The sequence below is a fragment of the Ovis aries genome, chromosome 16, assembly GCF_016772045.2.
Source record: "Ovis aries strain OAR_USU_Benz2616 breed Rambouillet chromosome 16, ARS-UI_Ramb_v3.0, whole genome shotgun sequence".
Classification (NCBI taxonomy): Eukaryota; Metazoa; Chordata; class Mammalia; order Artiodactyla; family Bovidae; genus Ovis; species Ovis aries.
Genome location: NC_056069.1, coordinates 60856038 through 60879707, shown reverse-complemented (window position 1 = coordinate 60879707; position 23670 = coordinate 60856038).

Sequence of the window (23670 nt, the reverse complement as noted above, 5' to 3'; positions counted from 1 at the left end):
AACTTTTATATAATACCTTTAAATTCAACTGGACTATAATGGCATGTTCTGGGGTCCAAAATATCTTATCATCAAAGACTGAATCAAAAGGCTTGTTTTTCAAAATTCTCTAAATCTAAATACAGTAAGCTGACTTTTGTGGAGGTGGGGGGGGATTTACTATTAATATTTTTAAACGTTTGCTATATCAATTCATCCTATACTGGAAAGATTTTTAAAAGCCATAAAATGGTAAAATTAGCTTCATCTATGTAATTTGACCATACTTACTGGTGATCTGAACTTTTTCAAAGTGGTGCATTCTCCACCTTCAGTCTCATTTGTGCATTCTTTATATATCTTCTATATTTTAAAATGATGTTTTGAAGATCAATGTGAATGTGGAGAATAAGATTTGGGACAAACCAGCAATAGTATGTATTTTTTTTTCTTGTATTGTTAAATGGAGTAGGGCTTAACCATAATAATTTATATTGCTGAGTTATTTCAGTTGATAGCTGTAGCATCTTTGCCATGAGTTGTCTTTAAATCTATATTACAATGCTTCTGTTACAGATAATTGTAATGAAAATAAATTGCAATCCAAAACCATTAAAAAAAAATAATAGTCTACATTAGGAATGCCTTTGTAGTGTGAAACCAAAAATAATTTACTTAATTGCATTTATTTCAGTCTAAATGGAGTTGTTTGTTATTAAGGGGAACACAATTATCTATATTTACCCAAGTTCTCAGAACAAGTAGTAGAAGATTATTCCGCATTATTGAAAAAAAATAAGCAGGCATTTATTATTTTGTATTTTTATTACATTCATTCTTTTAGCAGGTTGCAGGTACTTTGTAAACAAGAGTAGACAATTTAAAAAAGATAAAATGAAAAAAAGATGTATTTGTAGGAAAGAGTCTCAGCAGCATCTGCTTATATAGGTCTCAGGATGGGCATGAGGTACTGCAGTTTCTCATGTACCTTATGGTATCTCTCTACAAATGTTGTAGATTAAAACAGGTTTGACATACAGTGAAATACTGGATATTTAGTAAGAAATGCATAGCTTAATGATACAAACCTATTCTAGACAGTTTTATCTTTTTATAATGATATTATTTAAAATAGAAAGTTAATAACAGCCATTTAGAAATTACAGGATATATAATTCAAGGTTTATGAATTTCATCACTCACATTTCATCTATTTGAAAATGCAGTGTATTTTATGTAAATATATATTATGGTGGGGTAATTTAAGTGGTTTTAGAACACTGATGCAGAGGACATTATGCAAAATGCTGGTCTGGATGAATCACAAGCTGGAATCAAGACTGCCAGGAGAAATATCAACTGCTGATGCCACTTTAATGGTAGCAAGTGAAGAGGAACTAAATTGCCTCTTGATGACAGTGAAAGAGGAGAATGAAAAAGTTGGCTTAAAACTCAACACTCAAATAACTAAGATAATGGCTTCCAATTCTATCAATTCATGGCAAATAGAAGAGGAAAAAGTGGAAGCAGTGACAGACTTTATCTTCTTGGGCTTCAAAATCACTGAGGATGGTGTTTATAGCCATGGAATTAAAAGGCACTTGCTCCTTGGAAGGAAAGCTGTGACAAACTTAGACAGCATATTAAAAACCAGAGATATCACTTTGTCGACAAAGGTCTGTGTCGACAAAGGTCTGTATCGTTAAAGCTATTTCCAGTAGTCATGTATAGAAGTGAGAGTTGGACCATAAAGACGGCTGAAGCATTGATGCTTTTGAACTGTGGTGTTGGAGAAGACTCTTGAAATACCTTGGACTGCAAGGAGATCAATCCAGTCAATACTAAAGGAAATTAACCTTGAAAATTCATTGGAAGGACTGATGCTGATGCTGAAGCTGAAGCTCTAATACTTTGGCCACCTGATGCGAAGAGCTGACTCATTGGAAAAGACCTTGATGCTGGGAAAGATTGAAGGCAGGAGAAGGGGATGACAGAGGATGAGATGGTGGATGGCATCACTGACTCGGTGGACATGACTTTAAGCAAGCTCTGGGAGATGTTGAAGGACCAGGAAGACTGGTGTTCTGTGGTCCATGGTGTAACAAAGAGTTGGACAGGACTGAGCAACTGAACAAACAAAAAATTGCAGACATCAATAAAATTTCCCTGAATATGTTGGCTTGTATATTATTAGCTAGAGCTCAACATATATAAAAGGTCACATGCAGTGACAAAATACTGAATGTACTTTGAATTATAGCTATTTTAATATTCCTGAATGATAGTTATATCTCTGGGTCTGGTGATGCTGCTAGCTTTATCTTTTGAAAACAGATTGGTTTTCTCTTGCTTTTTTTGCTTATTCCATGGTTTTTGGTTGAAAGCCAGACACTATCTGTAAAAGAATAATGAAGGAAGTGAAAATAACACCCTGAAACTGGTCTACCTCTTCATCTGTTAAGGAAGTAGTGTGAGAAATTGAGTTGATCTCATTAGTAGCTGAACTGGGTTTAGATTTTGTTTTTGTCTTAGTCACTGACAGTCCTCCACAGACTTCAAAGTTCCCCTGGGACAGGTTGCTGTTCCCTTGAACTTAGTGTCAAGTCTGAGTGTTTAGATCCTTTTTTTTTTTTTTTTGGTCCTGAGTTCCTGCTTCATCCCCAAACTTCATCAGTTCCTGAACACTTGTACCAACATGATAACATTCTTGCTGCTTCCTCAGCAGGAGGCTGCCCATGATCTCTACTGAATGGGTCCTTGATTGGAGGTAGGGAATCCAGTTCTATTGTCTGAGCCTAAAACTCTATACCTGGGCCTGAGAATGGCACTTTCTCAGCATTCCCCCTCCCGACCCCATTCCTCTGTGTGGCATATACATTATACCCTGTACCTATGAGAGCTCTTTGGAATGAGTTTTTTACCACTTCTCCAGCAGAAGGAGAATTTTGTTTTGCATTATCTCAGTATGCTGTGCCCAAGAGTTCTCTACCTTCCGTCAGAAGCAATGAATTTGTTGAAAATAACAATATGAGTTTTACATATAACCAAAGGAAAGTTTTAAAAGCTGAACAGAGATGATTAAAATCTTTGTTTCTTAAGAACATTTTTAAACACTATAATTATAATTTGTGACATTGGCTCTTAAATTATGAGAAATATAACACTGAATGAAAGATGTGTTTTGCTGTGCTTAGTCACTCAGTAGTGTCCGACTCTGTAGCCCACCAGGCTCCTCTGTCCATGGGGATTCTCCAGCCTAGACTACTGGAGTGGGTTGCTATGCCCTCCTCCAGGGGATCTTCCCAACTCAGCGATTGAACCCAGGTCTTCTGCATTGCAGGCTGATTCTTTACTGTCTGAGCCACAAGGGATTTGTAATAAATGTGTCCAGAGTCCAACAAGTGCTGTAAATGTTTAACAGTCTTCTGGAATCAAAAATTCCTGTACTAACTGTGATTTTTGAATACATTTGGCCCTTCATATTTTCAGGTTCTGTATCTGCAGATTCAACCAACCCCAGATCAAAAATATTTGGAAAAATGTTTCAAAACACAAAACTTGAATTTGTCACACACCAGCGACTCATTACATAGCACTTACAATGTATAGCAACTCCATGGCTCTGATGGTAAAGAATCCACCTGCAATGTGGGAGACCTGGGTTCGATCCCTGCATTGGGAAGATCACCTGGAGAAGAGCATGGTAACCCACTCCAGCATTCTTGCCTGGAAAACCCCCATGGACAGAGGAGCATGGTGAGCTACAGTCCATGGGGTTGCAAAGTCAGACATGACTGAGTGACTAAGCACACACACGTAGCATTTACTCATAGTAGGCATTATATATATATTCTAGAGATTAGGCATGTGGGAAGGTATGTATACGTTGCACACAAATACTATGCATTTTGTATAGGAGACTTGGGCACCCACTGATTTTTGGTATCTGGGGGATGGAGTCTTGGAACCAGTCCCTCTCAAATACTGAGAGATGACTATAATATTAAGAAAATATTTGCAGTGATGACTTACTTCCCCAAGCAGATGGTTGTGATAGCTGCCAAAACTAACAGGTCTTCTAGTTGTCCATTGCTTTCAGTCTTCAAAATTTATGGGGAGAAAAAAGGTGGCTTTATCTCACTAACTGATCTGTAGAGGCGTACTTTCCTCCGAGATCTTGTAGATTTGGTTCCAGACCACTACAACAAAGTGAATATCAAAACAAAGGAAGTCACAGATTTTTTTCATTACCAGGGTATATAAAACTATACTGCTGCTGCTGCTAAGTCGCTTCAGTTGTGTCCAACTATACTGTAGTCTGTCAAATGGGCAATATCATTTTGCCTAAACAAAGATACATCACTTGTTTAATATTATTTCATTGCTAAAAAATGCTAATCATTATCTAGGACTTCAGCAAGTCAGAGTAGAAACATCAAAGATCACTGATCACAGATTACCATAACAAATATAATGACAATGAAACAGTTTGAACATTGAGAGAATCATTGAAATACGGCACAGAGACAAAAGGTGAACAAATGTTGGGTAAAAGGCAGCAACGGACTTTGCCACAAGTCTTTAATTTTTAAAAACTGCAGCATCTGCAAGGAGCAAAAAGAGAAGTTCTATAAAGCAAGGTATGCCTCTTTAAGATAAATACATATACACACGCACACTTGTGTTTAGAAAGGCAATAACAGTGACCCTTTGTGCACGATAGCAAAAGAGACACAGATGTAAAGAACAGACTTTTGGGCTATGGGGGATAAGATGAGCAGAATGATATGAGAAAATAGCAAAGAAACATGTACATTACCATATTAAAATACATGACCAGTGCAAACAGGGCACTTGAAGATGGTGCTCTGGGACAACCCAGAGGGATGGAGTGGGGAGGGACGCGGAAGGGGTTTTCAAGATGGGGGACACATATACACCATGGCTGATTCATGTTAATGTATGCCAAAAACCACCACAATATTGTAAAGCAATTAGCCTCCAATTAAAATAAATAAGTTAATTTTTTTTAGAAAAGAAATCAGTTTTAGGAAATTTTAAAGGTATAATGGATCCAGCCAACCTGATAATGCTGGTATACATCTTTTTTTTTCCATATTCAAGTAAAATAAATTGTGGACATTAGTAACTCATCAAATGAATCATGGCATTATGAAATGTAATAGTGCTTGACTGTCTGAAGTACAGTCTTCATTGACTCACTTTGGCACTTTCTTCACTAATTGGTATCTGCCAGGTTCTTCCCAAATTCTATAGCAAAGTAGTTTCATCAGCATCATAGAATAGGGAACAGTGAATTTCCCATTCTGTGTCCAGTACTGTGCCAAGATTCAGAATTTATGTATTTTTTACACCAAACACCAGGAATTTTTTCTCTGATGTCCCAGGTGGATGACTTAAAAAAGGTAGAAAAGATATAGAAAAACGTTCTCAATGATTTTGTAGTTAGAAATTTAAATACAGAATTGTCTGTAGTTCAAGCTGTAGTCTATCTTACTATAATTATTTTATTAAAAAAAAAACGGACTCATGTTAAAAATAAAGACTATTTTTTTTTTTTTTTTGCAGAGCAGTTTTAGGGTCAGCAAAATTGAGGGGAAGATCAAGATTTCCATATATCAACCTCTACACCTACAGCCTCTCCCATTATCAATAATCCTGAGAGGTACATTTGCTAAAATCAATGAGCCTACTTTATAAACATGCAAAGTCTACAATTTGCTTTGTGGTTCACTCTTGGCACTGTCTATAATTCCTTTTTGAATAACATGACATCAGTTATGCTTCTGGTTTTATTTGTGTTGTGTGTTCAGAATGGCAATCTGAGTTGAGAAACAGCCTCCAGCTTGAGAGTAGGGGTCTTGGCCACCTGATTGACAGGTGGCGAATACCTGAGCAGACTGAGTTAGGAGACCCCAAATGGGGAGGGGCTTCTTGTCCCATTTCAAGTAACTGTCAGGCACATGGCCATCCTGAATACTGAAAGGCTCTCAGGGTTATTAACTGCCAAGCCTCTGAATCATGTGAAAGGAGAGCTCAGTTTAAAGCAGTGTCCAGAAGCTAAACTAAGAGCCAGGTTTCCAGGAAGCTAAAATGTTCTCAGCCACGTTCCAGCTCTTTCCATAAGACAAGCCACTCTGATTACTGACATCTCTGTAGAAGTGTCTTGTCAGTAATAGCTAGGAGAAACCCTTCAGTGTTGGGAATTTTGCTTACTTAATTCACATGCCATTAAGAATTCCACAACACTGAAAACAGTTTATCTCAAAAAGTTTCAAAACCATTTTTAAAAATGAGGATTTGCCAATGTTTTATGTTGCTTAAAAGAAATAATTTATCAGTGTTAACAATGTAGTGTTCACATCTGAGATTGTGTAAAACCTCAGTGCCACCCAGATCTTTGCTGTCTCTTGGGCACCTTACCCAACCTTTTGGAACCATAATTAGTTTCAAAATTGTTGTTTGTTCTAATGGCACTGTAAATGGTTAAACCAAAGCTATTTCAGTTATAAATGCATAAAACTGAACAAAGCAAGCAATAACTTAGATTCTTGTAAAACATCCACTATTTGTAAAGCAACTACTAAACAGGTAAAATCTGGGGAAAAAATTATACAACAGACATATCAGGTTCTTCAACTGCTTTCTATAAATAGAAACATTATGTTCAAACTTCAGAAATATATATACCAAAAGTCATTGGGTATATTATTTTATTGTTGGATGTTAACTTGCATGTGGATATTATGCATTTATTTCCTGCTAGACACAACTGATGTCTCAGAGAAGACAAGTTACTTCTCACTTACTTCCACAAGCTAGCTAGATTTTCACTGAACTTTCAGCTTAACTGGCAGATATGGTTGCTACTGCTGCTGCTAAGTCGCTTCAGTCGTGTCAGACTCTGTGCGACCCCATAGATGGCAGCCCACCAGGCTCCTCCATCCCTGGGATTCTCCAGGCAAGAACACTGGAGTGGGTTGCCATTTCCTTCTCCAATGCATGAAAGTGAAAAGTAAAAGTGAAGTCTCTCAGTCGTGTCCAACTCTTCGTGACCCCATGGACTGCAGCCTACCAGGCTCCTCCATCCATGGGATTTTCCAGGACCATAAAAAAACAATGAAATCTATAAATATCGTATGCAAAAAGGGACTTATATTTTCCCTTTGTAAAATTAACTAAACCCTTTTTACTATGTGTTACCTCTGCTTACAGGAAATGTGTCCTGATTAAGACGCTCCAAAATAAAAACTTTACCTTGTCATGTTTAATGCAAGAGCCAGGTATTAATTTTATATGTAAATGATTTATGGCTTAAAGTTATGCAAGTATAGTGATTAGTCAATTCTTAACAACCGAGGTTGTTTCTGCCCATGAAAGTTAGGCTGTAGGGTGGGGGTACTGGCAGCGATGGGATGAATTGGGAGATTGGGACTGACATATATACACTATGCTGTAAAATAGATGGCTGGTGGGAACCTGCTATATAGCACAGGTCGCTGAGCGTTGCGCTCTGTGGTGACCTTGAGGAATAGAATGGGGAGAGGGGAGCTCTGAGAGAAGGGATATATGTATATGTACAGATGACTTGCTTCCTTGATTATGTACAGATGTTCCTTGGTTATGTTCCTTAATATGTACAGATGATTTGCTTCCTTGGGCTTCCCTCATAGCTCAAATAGTAAAGAATCTGCCTGCAACGCAGGAGACCTGGGTTTGAGTCCTGGGTCAGGAAGATCCTCTGGAGAAGGAAATGACAACCCATTCCAGTATTCTTATCTGGAAAATCCCATGGACAGAGGAGCCTGGCAGGCTACAGACCATGAGATCACAAGAGTCGGACATGACTTAGCGACTAAACCACCACCACAGCAGAAACTAACACAACTTTGCAACTATAGCCCAATTAAAAAAAAAAAAAAGTTTCTCTACACAATAACATTATCAGTTGAAGCTATAAAAAAAAATCTGTTTCATTCATACAAGAAAGAAAATTCTCTCTTTTCTTGAGAAGCTAAGATTTCAAGTCTTTCTTTTTTCTTTTTCAATTGCATCACTGGAAATTGACTGATTGTATTCTAGAGTAAAAACAGTTTGAGACAACAGTAACTGAAAAAAATCTTTAGTTAACTCTACAGGATAATCCAGATTTCAAAATCAAGTTCAGTTCTTTGGGTGAGATGGGCTGAGAAATGGAAGAAATAATTGGTTAAACTGAATTTTGTTTATATATGTTTTCCAAGGCTCTATTTTTAAAGCTAAATGAGTACTTTCAGTAAATTTAAAAGTTAAGTCAAAGTTATGTCTACTGAGAAGATACTTCTAATTCTAAACATAAACAATCTTTTCAACTTGCAACAGCTTGTTTAAATGGTGTCTTTAGATGAGTAGTGTTGATTTAATTGTCAACAGCCTTTCCTACTTTTGCTCTAGGATATTGGTTCCTATGGACAAGAACTGTGCAAAATAACTATTCCCATATTCCCCGAATAATTATTCCTAGATCAGGGCCAGTTTTTGTCCTAAATGTCATCAGGATAGAAACTTTTTTCTTTCATTCACTAGGTAATTCTTTACAAAATTTTCCAGTTGGAAGTTAAATATATTTCTATGCCATGTGTATATGTACTAAGAAAACATAAATAATGTAAATTGGTAAATAATTAAGTAATTATACTCAGGTAAGGAAAGATGAAAAAAGCCTCAACGATTACATTTTTGATGTTGTTGTTGTTGCTTCCTTATTATATCACAGCTGATCAGAACTATCTGTTTATTGTTTTTTTTTCTAGTTGTAAGGCATTAGGTTTTAATCCACTACCTAAATCAATTTAAAAGTGAATCCTTCATGGCTGTCAGTCAAGGATCATTCTCAATTCCTTGAGGCCACCTGTGTTCCTTTCAGTGTTCCCCCACATCCCCGTCTCTCATCCATCTTCAAAGCAGCAATGTAGTCTAGTACTTCTCATAATTTGAAATTCTCTGACTTTACTTTCTCTAACTTCTTTTGCCAACTGGAGAAAGCTTTACATTTTTTCTTTCTGTTTTGTTATTTAAATATAGTTGCCCTAAAACCTTATATTACTTTCAAGTGTAGAGCAGTGATTCACTGTTTCAATGTTTATAAATTATACTCCGTTTAAACATATTACATAATAACACACCCCCTACCCATCTCTGCACTGGTAACCACTAGTTTGTTCTCTATATCTACATGTCTAAGAGTGGAACTGCAGGCTTATTTATAGAATTTGCCAATTTTTGCTTTTACTGTTTTCAAAGTGACTGTACTAATTTTCACTACCACTGCTAAGTATTTGAGTTCTCATAGTTCTTAATACTAACTTACAAAATTTTGCCTGTCAGAGAGTTAAAATATCTTCAGTTCAGTCGGTTCAGTCACTCAGTCATGTCCGACTCTTTGTGACTCCATGAACGGCAGCATTCCAGGCCTCCCTGTCCGCCACCAGCTCCCAGAGTTTACCCAAACTCATGTCCATTGAGTCGGTGATGCCATCCAACGATCTCATCCTCTGTCATCTCCTTCTCCTGCCCACAATCTCTCCCAGCATCAGGGTGTTTTCAAATGAGTCAGCTCTTCACACCAGTGGCCAAAGTATTGGAGTTTCAGCTTCAGCATCAGCCCTTCTAATGAACCCCCAGGACTGATCTTCTTTGGGATGGACTGGTTGGAACTTCTTGCAGCCTAAGGAACTCTCAAGAGTCTTCTCCAACACCACAGTTCAAAAGCATCAGTTCTTCGGACCTCAGCTTTCTTTATAGTCCAACTCTCACAACCACACATGAATACTGGAAAAACCACAGCTTTGACTAGACAGACATTTGTTGGCAAAGTAATGTCTCTACTTTTTAATATGTTGTCTAGGTTGGCCATAATTTTCCTTCCAAGGAGTAAGTGTCTTTTTATATTATGACTTCAGTCACAATCTGCAGTGATTTTGGAGCCCAAAACATAAAGGCTGTCACTGTCTCCACAGTTTCTCATTCTATTTGCCATGCATCGATGGGACCAGTGATGAATTTAACTCAGATGACCATTATATCTACTACTGTGGGCAGGAATCCCTGAGAAGAAATGGAGTAGTCATCATGGTCAACAAAAGAGTCCAAAATGCAGTACTTGGATGTAATCTCAAAAACGACAGAATGATCTCTGTTCATTTCTAAGGCAAATCATTCAATATCACAGTAATCCAAGTCTATGCCCCAACCAGTAATGCTAAAGAAGCTGAAGTTGAACAGTTCTATGAAGACCTACAAGACCTTTTAGAACACCCAAAAAAAGATGTCCTTTTCATTATAGGGGACTGGAATGCAAAAGTAGGAAGGCAAGAAACACTGCGAGTAACAGGCAACTTTGGCCTGGGAATGCAGAATGAAGCAGGGAAAAGGCTAATACAGTTTTGCCAAGAGAACACACAGGTCATAGCAAACACCCTCTTCCAACAACACGAGAGAAGACTCTACACATGGACATCACTAGATGGTCAACACCAAAATCAGATTGATTATATTCTTTGCAGCCAAAGATGGAGAAGATCTATACAGTCAGCAAAAACAACACGAGGAGCTGACTGTGGCTCAGATTATGAGCTCCTTATTGCCAAATTCAGACTTGAAGAAAGTAGGGAAAACCACTAGACCATTCAGGTATGACCTAAATCATATCCCTTATGATTATACAGTGGAGTGAGAAATAGATTTAAGGGCCTAGATCTGATAGATAGAGTGCCTGATGAACTATGGACTGAAGTTCCTGACATTGTACAGAAGACAGGGATCAAGACCATCTCCATGGGAAAGAAATGCAAAAAAGCAAAATGGCTGTCTGGGGAGGCCTTACAAATAGCTATGAAAAGAAGAGAGGTGAAAAGCAAAGGAGAAAAGGAAAGATATAAGCGTCTGAATGCAGAGTTCCAAAGAATAGCAAGAAGAGATAAGAAAGCCATCCTCAGCAATCAATGCAAAGAAATAGAGGAAAACAACAGAATGGGAAAGACTAGAGATCTCGTCAAGAAAATTAGAGATACTAAGGGAACATTTCATGCAAACATGGGCTTGATAAAGGATAGAAATGGTCTGGACATAACAAAAGCAGAAGATATTAAGAAGAGGTGGCAAGAATACACAGAAGAACTGTACAAAAAAGATCTTCACGACCCAGATAAGCACGGAGGTGTGAACACTCTCACTCACAAAAGAGCTGGACCTCCTGGAATGTGAAGTCGGGTGGGTTTCACAAGAAGCATCACTACAAACAAAGCTAGTGAAGGCGATGGAATTCCAGTTGAGCTGTTTCAAATCCTGAAAAATGATGCTGTGACAGTGCAGCACTCGATATGTCAGCAAATTTGGAAAACTAGCAGTGGCCACAGGACTGGAAAAGGTCAGTTTTCATTCCAATCCCAAAGAAAGGCAATGCCAAAGAATGCACAAACTACCGCACAATTGCACTCATCTCACACACTAGTAAAGTAATGCTCAAAATTCTCCAAGCCAGGCGTCAGCAACACGTGAACTGTGAACTTCCAGATGCTCAAGCTGGTTTTAGAAAAGGCAGAGGAACCAGATCCAATTGCCAACATTCGCTGGATCATGGAAAAAGCAAGAGAGTTCCAGAAAAACATCTATTTCTGCTTTATTGACTTTGTGGCTTTCTGCTTTAAAGCCTTTGACTGTGTGGATCACAATAAACTTTGGAAAATTCTGAAAGAGATGGGAATACCAGACCACCTGCCCTGCCTCTTGAGAAAGCTGTATGCAGGTCAAGAAGCAACAGTTAGAACTGGACATGGAACAACAGACTGGTTCCAAATAGGAAAAGGAGTACGTCAAGGCTGTATATTTTCACCCTGCTTTTTTAACTTATATGCAGAGTACATCATGAGAAATGCTGGGCTGAATGAAGCACAAGCTAGAACCAAGATTGCTGGGAGAATTATCAATAAATTCAGATATGCAGATGACATCACCCTTATGGCAGAAAGCGAAGAGGAACTCAAAGGCCTCTTGATGAATTTGAAAGAGGAGAATGAAAAAGTTGGCTTAAAGATCAACAGTCAGAAAACGAAGATCATGAAACCTGGTCCAATCAGTTCATGGCAGATAGATGGAGAAACAGTGGAAACAGTGACTGACTTTATTTTTCTGGGCTCCAAAATCACTGCAGATGGTGATTGCAGCCATGAAATTAAAAGACGCTTACTCCTTGGAAGGAAAGTTATGACCAACCTGGATAGCATATTGAAAAGCAGAGATTTTACTTTGCAAACAAAGGTCTGTCTAATCAAGGCTATGGTTTTTCCAGTGGTCATGTATGGATCGGAGATTTGGACTGTGAAGAAAGCTGAGCACTGAAGAATTAATGGTTTTGAACTGTGGTTTTGGAGAAGAATCTTGAAAGTCCCTTGGACTGCAAAGAGATCCAACCAGTCCATTCTAAAGGAGATCAGCCCTGGGTGTTCATTGGAAGGAATGATGCTAAAGCTGAAGCTCCAGTACTTTGTACACCTCATGCAAAGAGTTGACTCATTGGAAAAGACTCTGATGCTGGGAGGGATTGGGGGCAGGAGGAGAAGGGGACGACAGAGGATGAGATGGCTGGATGGAATCAAGGACTCGATGGACGTGAGTTTGAGTGAACTCTGGGAGTTGGTGATGGACAGGGAGGCCTGGCGTGCTGCAATTCATGGTGTCGCAAAGAGTCGGACATGACTGAGCGACTGAACTGAACTGATGGGACCAGATGCCATGATCTTAGTTTTCTGAATGTTGAGCTTTAATCCAACTTTTTCACTCTCCTCTTTCATCAAGAGGCTCTTAAGTTCCTCTTCACTTTCTGCCCTAAGGGTGGTATTATCTGCATATCTAAGGTTATTGATATTTCTCCCGGCAATGTTGATTCCAGCTTGGGCTTCATCCAACCCAGTGTTTCTCACTTCCACTGTATAATCATAAGTGATTTGATTTAGGTGATACCTGAATGGTCTAGTGGTTTTCCCTACTTTCTTCAATTTGAGTCTGAATTTGGTAATAAGGAGTTCATGATCTGAGCCACAGTGAGCTCCTGGTCTTGTTTTTGTTGACTGTATAGAGCTTCTCCATCTTTGGCTGCAAAGAATATTATCAATCTGATTTCGGTGTTGACCATCTGGTGATGTCCATGTATAGAGTCTGCTCTTGTGTTGTTGGAAGATGGTGTTTGCTATGACCAGTGCATTTTCTTGGCAAAACACTATTAGTCTTTGCCCTGCTTCATTCCATATCCCAAGGCCAAATTTGCCTGTTACTCCAGGCGTTTCTTGACTTCCTACTTTTGCATTCCAGTCCCCTATAATGAAAAGGACATCTTTTTGGGTGTTAGCTTTAAAACGTTTTGTAGGTCTTCATAAAACCGTTCAACTACAGTTTCTTCAGTGTTACTGGTTGGGGCATAGACTTGGATAACTGTGATATTGAATGGTTTGCCTTGGAGATGAACAGAGATCATTCTGTCGTTTTTGAGATTACATCCAAGTACTGCATTTTGGACTCTTTTGTTGACCATGATGGCTACTCCATTTCTTCTGAGGGATTCCTGCCCACAATAGTAAATATAATGGTCATCTGAGTTAAATTCACCCATTCCAGTCTATTTTAGCTCACTGATTCCTAGAATGTCAACGTTCACCCTTGCCATCACTTGTTTGACTACTTCCAATTTGCCTTGATTCATGGACCTGACATTCCAGGTCCCTATGCAATATTGCTCTTTACAGCATCGGATCTTGCTTTGATCACCAGTCACATTCACAACTGGGTATTGTTTTTGCTTTGGCTCCATCCCTTAATTCTTTGTGGAGTTATTTCTCCACTGATCTCCAGTACCATGTTGGGCACCTAATGACCTGGGGAGTCCTTTGGTATCCTATCATTTTGCCTTTTCATACTGTTCATGGAGTTCTCAAGACAAGAATACTGAAGTGGCTTGCCATTCCCTTCTCCAGTGGACCACATTCTGTCAGACCTCTCCACCATGACCCGCCCATCTTGGAGATATAAGCATCTGAATGCAGAGTTACAAAGAATAGCAAGAAGAGATAAGAAAGCCTTCTTCAGTGATCAATGCAAAAAAATAGAGGAAAACAATAGAATGTGAAAGACTAGAGATCTCTTCAAGAAAGTTGGAGATACCAAGGGAACATTTCGTGCAAACATGGGCTTGATAAAGGACAGAAATGGTATGGACCTAACAGAAGCAGAAGATATTAAGCAGAGGTGGCAAGAATACAAGGAAGAACTGTACAAAAAAGATCTTCACCACCCAGATAATCATGATGATGTGATCACTCATCTAGAGCCAGACATCTTAGAATGTGAAGTCAAGTGGGCCTTAGAAAGCATCACTACGAACAAAGCTAGTGGAGGTGATGGAATTCCAGCTAGGCTGTTTCAAATCCTGAAAGATGATGCTGTGAAGGTGCTGCACTCAATATGCCAGCAAATTTGGAAAGCCCAGCAGTGGCCACAGGACTGGAAAAGTCAGTTTTCATTCCAATTCCAAAGAAAGACAATGGAAAAGAATGCTCAAACTACCGCAGAACTGCAGTCATCTCACATGCTAGCAAAGTAATGCTCAAAATTCTCCAAGCCAGGCTTCAGCAGTACGTGAACTGTGAACTCCCTCATGTTCAAGCTGGTTTTAGAAAATCAGAGGAACTAGAGATCAAATTGCCAACATCTGCTGAATCATGGAAAAAGCAAGAGAGTTCCAGAAAAACATCTATTTCTGCTTTATTGACTATGCCAAAGCCTTTGACTGTGTGGATCACAATAAACTGTGGAAAATTCTGAAAGAGATGGGAATACAGACCACCTGACCTGCCTCTTGAGAAATCTGTATGCAGGTCAGGAAGCAACAGTTAGAACTGGACATGGAACAACAGACTGGTTCCAAATAGGAAAAAGAGTGCGTCAAGGCTGTATATTGTCACCCTGCTTATTTAACTTGTATGCAGAGTACATCATGAGAAACGCTGGACTGGAAGAAGCACAAGCTGGAATCATGATTGCCGGGAGAAATATCAATAACCTCAGATATGCAGATGACACCACCCTTATGGCAGAAAGTGAAGAGGAGCTAAAAAGCCTCTTGATGAAAGTGAAAGAGGAGAGCGAAAAAGTTGGCTTAAAGCTCAACATTCAGAAAATGAAGATCAGGGCATCTGGTCCCATCACTTCATGGAAAATAGATGAAGAAACAGTGGAAACAGTGTCAGACTTTATTTTTTGGGGCTCCAGAATTACTGCAGATGGTGACTGCAGCCATGAAATTAAAAGACGCTTACTCCTTGGAAGAAAAGTTATGACCAACCTAGATAGTATATTCAAAAGCAGAGACACAATTTGGCTAATTAAGTTCTGTCTAGTCAAGGCTATTGTTTTTCCTGTGGTCATGTATGCATGTGAGAGTTGGACTGTGAAGAAGGCTGAGTGCCGCAGAATTGATGCTTTTGAACTGTGGTGTTGGAGAATACTTTTGAGAGTCCCTGGGACTGCAAGGAGATCCAACCGGCTTGAACATCTGGAAGTTCACGGCTCACTTGTTGCTGAAGCCTGGCTTGGAGAATTTTGAGCATTACTTTACTAGAATGCGAGATGAGTGCAATTGTGCAGTAGTTTGTGCATTCTTTGGCATTGCCTTTCTTTGGGATTGGAATGAAAACTGACCTTTTCCAGTCCTGTGGCCACTGCTGAGTTTTCCAAATTTGCTGACATATTGAGTGCAGCATTTTCACAGCATCATTTTTCAGGATTTGAAATAGCTCAACTGGAATTCCATCACCTCCACTAGCTTTGTTCGTAGTGATGCTTTCTAACCCCACTTGACTTCACATTCTAGGATGTCTGGCTCTAGGTTAGTGATCACACCATCATGATTATCTGGGTTGTGCAGTTCTTTTTTGTACAGATCTTCTGTGCATTCTTGCCACCTCTTCTTAATATCTTCTGCTTCTCTTAGGTCTATACCATTTATGTCCTTTATCGAGCCCATGTTTGCATGAAAAGTTTCCTTGGTATCTCTAATTTTCTTCAAGAGATCTCTAGTCTTTCCCATTCTGTTGTTTCCTCTACACCATGGTTACCCTCTTATTTCTATGCATCTGTGGTAAGGAACGCTCTTCCTGCTTGATTCTGAGGAACAAACTGTTTATTCTGAGGAATAAATTGTGAGATATTTAGCCTCTTTTTAAAAGCATTGAATATAGCTTTCTGTTGACTCTTGTTGCCTTTCTCATCTTGAGTATCGATCAATTTGATGTGATAGATACTGTTTGTTTTTTAACTGAACTGTATATTTTTTAACTGAATGTTTTTAACTAAACATATTTTTTTTGTTTAATTTGAGGCTAAAGTATTGATACCTTCATAGGATTGTTAAGTAACATATTACCCCCGATTAGTCAGCTGCTATCTAATAAGGAAAGAGGAAGGAAGGTACAAGAAATTCAAACAAATAATAAATACCTGACAATTTATGCTCGTTTCCTTTCATAATTGAGGTGTTCCTGTAAAGTAGATATCAAATTCCATTTAAAGATGATACTTATATCAACTTTGTGAGATTAACATGTGAAGTCATTTAAACCAAATACAATGTGTTTTGATCAAGAGATTATATTTATAAAGCATTATGGTTTTTCAGATTTCCCTGGTGGCTCAGATGGTAAAGCATCTGCCTATAGTGCAGGAGACCTGAGTTCAATCTCTAGGTCAGGAAGATCTCCGAGAGAAGGCAATGGCAACCCACTCCAGTATTCTTGCCTGGAAAATCCCATGGATGGAGGAGCCTGGTAGGCTACAGTCCCTGGGGTCGCTAGGAGTCAGACACGACTGAGTGACTTCACTTTCACTTTCATGCTTTTTCAATCCTTTGATGAAAATTAACCAAAAGTTAGGTTTTGTATTAGTAAACTAATACTTGGGACATGTGTGGATGTAAACATTTGTCAGCAAAAACACAAACAGCAACTGTATTTAATAGAAGATTAAAATCTATGTTTTTGTGACTTTCAAAAGAGAGCAATCATTTCTTTTTGAATCAATAATCAGTTATGAAGAAAGATTCAGTTAATATTTCAGCCCACTTTAGACTGATCTGGACAGAGAGAATAAAGGGATAGTGAAAGTGAAAAGAAATAAATAAGAGAGAATAGGAGCAAGGAAGATTAGAATGGAGAATGGTAAAAGAAACAGATGAGAGGATATGTGGAGTCCTTGCTAAGAGCAAGGATTTGGGGCTGGACTTCCCAGCTTCATACGCCAGGCTTGCTACCACCTTCTGTATCCCTTTGGTTTAGTAACTTAATTTGCACATACCTCATACATAAAATGGGAATGATATTTAACTGATATTTCATAGTTGTGAGATTTTAAGATAATATAGTAAGTGCTGTGCAAATATTATTAACATAGTGCTATTCTCTATACATTTGCTGTTGGGAAGATTACATAAGTTATCATGTATCAGACACCTAGGTAGGGTCACCACTAGCATATAGCACCTTACGTATAAAGTAGAGGAAGATGCCCTTCCAAGATGCCCTCTCTTAGTTGAGGCACCAGGTATAGCACTTGGCTGGCAAAGAAGCAGCTGGATTTATAGTGACTAAATGCTACTCACAAGGCACTTTATGATGGGTCCAAACTATGTAACCTCATGCTGCTGCTGCTGCTGCTAAGTCACTTCTGTCGTGTCCAACTCTGTGCCCCCCAGAAATAGCAGCCCACCAGGCTCCCCTGTTCCTGGGATTCTCCAGGGAAGAACAATGGAGTGGGTTGCCATTTCCTTCTCCAATGCATGAAAGTGAAAAGTGAAAGTGAAGTCGCTCGGTCCTGTTCGACTCTTTGCGACCCCATGAATTGCAGCACCCCAGGCCTCCCTGTCCATCACCAACTCCCGGAGTCCACCCAGACCCATGTCCATTGTGTCCGTGATGCCATCCAACCATCTCATGCTCTGTCGTCCCCTTCTCCTCATGCCCTCAATATTTCCTAATATCAGGGTCTTTTGAAATGAGTCAGTTCTCCACATCAGGTGGCCAAAGTATTGGAGTTTCAGCTTCAACATCAGTCCTTCCAATGAACATCCAGGACTGATTTCCTTTAGGATGGACTTGTTGGATCTTCTTGCAGGCCAAAGGACTTTCATGAGTCTTCTCCAACACAACAGTTCAAAAGCACCAATTCTTTGGTGCTTAGCTTTCTTTGTAGTCCAACTCTCACATTCATACATGACCACTGGAAAAACCATAGCCTTGATTATATGGACATTTGTTGGCAAGTAATGTCTCTGCTTTTGAATATGCTGTCTAGGTTGGTCATAACTTGCCTTCCAAGGAGCAAGCATCTTTTAATTTCATGGCTGAAATCACCATCTGCAGTGATTTTGGAGCCCAGAAAAATAAAGTCAGCCACTGTTTCCACTGTTTCTCCAACTATCTGCCATGAACTGATGGGACCAGATGCCATGATCTTTGTTTTCTAAACGTTGAGCTTTAAGCCAACTTTTTCACTCTCTTCTTTTGCTTTCATCAAGAGGCTCTTTAGCTCCTCTTCACTTTCTACCATAAGGGTGGTATCATCTGCATATCTGAGGTTATTGATATTTCTCCCGGCAATCTTGATTCCAGGTTGTGCTTCATCCAGCCCAGCATTTCTCATGATGTACTCTGCAGATAAGTTAAAAAAGTAAGGTGACAATATACAGCCTTGACGTACTCATTTTCAAATTTGGAAACAGTCTGTTGTTCCATAGCACTAGTCATAGCAAACACCCTCTTCAAACAACACAGCACAAGAGTCTACACATGGACATTACCAGATGGTCAACACCGAAATCAGATTGATTATATCCTTTGTAGCCAAAGATGGAGAAGCTCTACACTGTCAGCAAAAACAAGACCAGGAGCTGACTATGGCTCAGATCATGAAGTTCTTATTGCCAAATTCAGACTTAAATTGAAGAAAGTGGGGAAAACCACTAGACCATTCAGGTATGACCTAAATCAAATCCCTTATGATCATACAGTGGAAGTGAGAAATAGATTTAAGGGACTAGATCTGGTAGACAGAGTGCCCAATGAACTATGGATGGAGGTCGTGACATTGTTCAGGAGACAGGGAGCAAGACCATCCCCAAGAAAAAGAAATGCAAAAAAGCAAAATGGCTGTCTGGGGAGGTCTTACAAATAGCTGTGAAAAGAAGACAGGCAAAAAGCAAAGGAGGAAAGGTATACCCATTTGAATGCAGAGTTCCAAAGAATAGCAAGGAGAGATAAGAAAGCCTTCCTCAGTGATCAATGCAAAGAAATAGAGGAAAACAATAGATTGTGAAAGACTAGAGACCTCTTCAAGAAAATTAGAAATACCAAGGGAACATTTCATGCAAAGATAGGCTTGATAAAGGACAGAAATGGTATTGACCTAACAGAAGCAGAAGATATTAAGAAGAGGTGGCAAGAATACACAGAAGAACTGTACAAAAAAGATCTGCATGACCCAGATAATCACAAAGGTGTGATCACTCCCACTCCCCTAGAGCTGGACATCCTGGAATGTGAAGTCAGGTGGGCTTCACAAGAAACATCACTACAAACAAAGCTAGTGGAGGTGATGGAATTCCAGCTATTTCAAATTCTCAAAGATGATGGTGTGAAACATATTGAGTGATGCATTCAATATGTCAACAAATTTGGAAAACTCAGCAGTGGCCACAGGACTGGGAAAGGTCAGTTTTCATTCAATCCCAAAGAAATGCAATGTCACAGAATGCTCAAACTACTGCACAATTGCACTCATCTCACACACTAGTAAAGTAACGCTCAAAATTCTCCAAGCCAGGGTTCCGCAATATGTGGACTGTGAACTTCCTGATGTTCAAGATGGTTTTAGAAAAGGCAGAGGAACTAGAGATCAAATTGCCAACAACCACTGGATCATCGAAAAAGCAAGAGAGTTCTAGACAAACATCTATTTCTGCTTTATTGACTATGCCAAAGCCTTTGACTGTGTGAATCAAATAAACTGTGGAAAATTCTGAAAGAGATGGGAATACCAGACTACCTGACCTGTCTCTTGAGAAATCTGTATGCATGTCAGTTATCGGTAGAGACAAGCTGAACTACAGATCAGAAGATCTCCAATCCTATCTATTTAATAATGTCAGTTCAGTTCAGTTCAGTGGCTCAGTCATGTCCAACTCTTTGTGACCCCATGGACTGCAGCACGCCAGTCTTCCATGTCTATCACCAATTCCTGTGGCCTGCTGAAACTCTTGCCCATTGAGTTGGTGATGCCATCCAACCATTTCATCCTCTGTCATCCCTTTCTCTTCCTGCCTTCATTTCCCAGCATCAGGGTATTTTTCAATGAATCAGTTCTTCTCATGAACTGTCCAAAGTATTGGAGTTTCAGCTTTAGCATCAGTCCTTCCAATGAATATTCAGGACTGATTTCCTTAGGATTGACTGGTTTGATCTCCTTATAGTCCAGGGAACTCAAGAGTCTTCTCTAACACTGCAGTTCAAAAGCATTGATTCTTCAGCACTCAGGTTTCTTATGGTCAAACTCTCACATCCATACATGACTACTGGAAAAACCATAGCTTTTGCTAGATGGACATTGTAGGAAAAGTAATGTCTCTGCTTTTTAATATGCTGTCTAGGTTGGTCATAGATTTTCTTCCAAGGAGCACGCCCCTTTTAATTTCATGGCTGCTATCATCATATGCAGTGATTTTGAAGCCCAAGGAAATAAATTATCTCACTGTTTTCATTGTTCCCCCATCTATTTGGCATGAAGTGATTGGACTGGATGCCAATGTCTTAATTTTCTGAATGCTGAGTTTTAAGCCAGCTTTCTCACTCTCCTCTTTCAATTTCATCAAGTGACTTTAGTTCCTCTTTGCTTTCTTCCATAAGTCTGATGTCATCTGCATATCTGAGGTTATTGATATTTTTCTTGGTAATCTTGACTCCAGATTGTGCTTTATCCAGCAGGCATTTCACATGATTCATTCTGCATATAGGTTAAATAAGCAGGGTGACAATATACAGCCTTGATGTACACCTTTGCCAATTTGGAACCAGTCCGCTGTACTATATCTGGTTCTAACTGTTGCTTCTTGACCTGCATACCTATTTCTCAGGAGGCAGGTAGGGTGGTCTAGTATTCCCACCTCTTTAAGAATTTTCACAGATTTTCTTGATCCACACAAAGCCTTTGGCATATTCCATAAAGCAGAAGTAGATGTTTTCTGGAACTCCCTTGCTTTTTGATGATCCAGTGGTTGTTGGCAATTTGATCTCTTGCTCCTCTACCTTTTCTAAACCCAGCTTGAATATCTGGAAGTTCTTGGTTCACTTACTGTTGAAACCTCGCTTGGAGAATTTTCAACATTACCTTGCTAGTGTGTGAGATGAGTGCAATTGTGTGGTAGTCTGATCATTCTTTGACATTGCTTTTCTTTGGATTCGAATGAGAACTGACCTTTTCCAGTCCTGTGGCCACTACTAAGTTTTCCAGATTTGCTGGCATATTGAGTGCAGCACTTTCACAGCATCATCTTTTAGGATTTGAAATAGTTCTACTGGAATCCATCTCCTCCACTAGCTTTGTTTGCAGTGATGCTTCCTAAGGCCCACCTGACTTTGCACTCCAGGACGTCTGGTTCTAGGTGAGTGAGCACACCTTCGTTGTTACCTGGCTCATTATGATCTTTTAAATATAGATCTTCTGTGTATTCTTGCCACTTCTTCTTAATTTATTCTGCTTCCGTTAGGTCCATACCATTTCCCTTCTTTATTGGGCCCATCTTTCCATGAAAATTTCCCTTGCACTGGAGAAAAGAATGCTTACCTTGACAAAGTTATTTTACTTTGGCAGTAGAAGAAATTCTGTCATATCAGAAAGATGTAGTTGTTTTTCAATACTGAAGAGTGACTTTAGCACAACTCTTAAATTTTTTATAGTGTTGCCAAGCTCAGAATTTAGATTATTCATTTATATCTTGATTAAAATACATAAGAAGAAATAGGGAACAAATGAAGACTTTGGAATTTATCTCAGTGAAGAATTTATCTGAAAATAAAATCTATTGCCAGAAAGATAAAGAGTGACTTTGCTGCTAGCTTCATTCATTTGTTATTATGTACCAAGCATTGCATTTAACAAAATTGTTTTATTGAATTATTTGGAAGCCTAGTATAACATTAGCTTCTAGAGGCAAGTCCCATAGCTTCTGTCATGAACCTCTCAGGGACACTAATAGTATGTGGCTCTCCAATGTCAATTTCAGGGACTGAGATTTGAGTTGCAGGAAAGTTTGTTTATCCTTATTGCTGGGGTTCAGTTTTTCAGAGCTTCCCTGGTAGCTCAGGTGGTAAAGAATTTGCCTGAAATGCGAGAGACCTGGGTTCAATCCCTGGGTTAGGAAGATCCCCTAGAGAAGACCATGGCAACCCACTCCAGTATTCTTGCCTGGAGAATCCCCATGGACTGAGGAGCCTGGTGGACTATAGCCCTTGGGGTCACAGAGTTGGACAGACTGAGCCTCTAAGCACACACACACACACACACACACACACACACACACACACACACACCCCTAAAGTGTAAGCTGTTTAGCAGGGCTCCCATGTGGATGGGTCTGAATTCCAACTTAGATCCTTCTCATCCTACAAGACCCTCAGGTATGCTGCTCATACTCATTGTGTCTCAGATACCTATTCCAGAATTAAAAATCAATTCTCTTTGGATTGCCATTCACCAGATCTTGGCCTGGAGATGCTTCATAGCACTTTTTATACATTATCTCTTTATACATTATCTCTGGTGTTCAGTGTGAGAGCAGTTCTAAAATTTCTAGATCATTCTACTAAAGGAAGATGTTCCACATTTTTAAGGTTTCTGCTTCTTAGACAGAATATCTTCTTCTTGGAATTTTAAAAAGTTTGTGGATAAGGGTCAGACCCTGACCTAAGTTTCGAATCCAGGTCTTTCATACTGCAGGCAGATTCTTTACCTTTACCTTCTGGGCCACCAGGGAAGCCATGTCAAGCTTACTCACATCAAATCAGGAAAGAAAACTAAACTACTGGTGAAATTTTTACTCATTATACTTGGACAGCAAACATTCTGATAATAATGACAAAATTAGAGTGATGTTAAAACGTGAAGAAAAACGACTAGTCCAGATAGTTTCACAACAAGAAAAAGATGGTCATCAGGAGAAAATGTTCATTCATTGATTCAGTTGGTCATTTACTCAGCAACTTTTTATTGAGTGACTCACCTCTGCTGTGTTCAGTTTTGAGGTGGGCCTTGAAATTCAGCAGATAACAAGGGTAATATGGACCCTTGCTTCTTAGGTGGTTTAAACTCCCAGCATGTACAGAAATGTGTGTAGTTCATTTTCGTGAGTATTAAAGAGTCAGCAATGATGGAGCTTCAACTTTTAAATTTAAATAGGCCTTAGAGATCATTTAGTCAAATTTCCTCATCTTTCTGAATAGGAAAAAGTTACAGAATGAGCTCTGTTCACTTTCTCAAGGTCTCATAGGTTGTTAGTGGATGAACAGAGAGCACATTGGTTTCTTCCAGCTCTCAAAA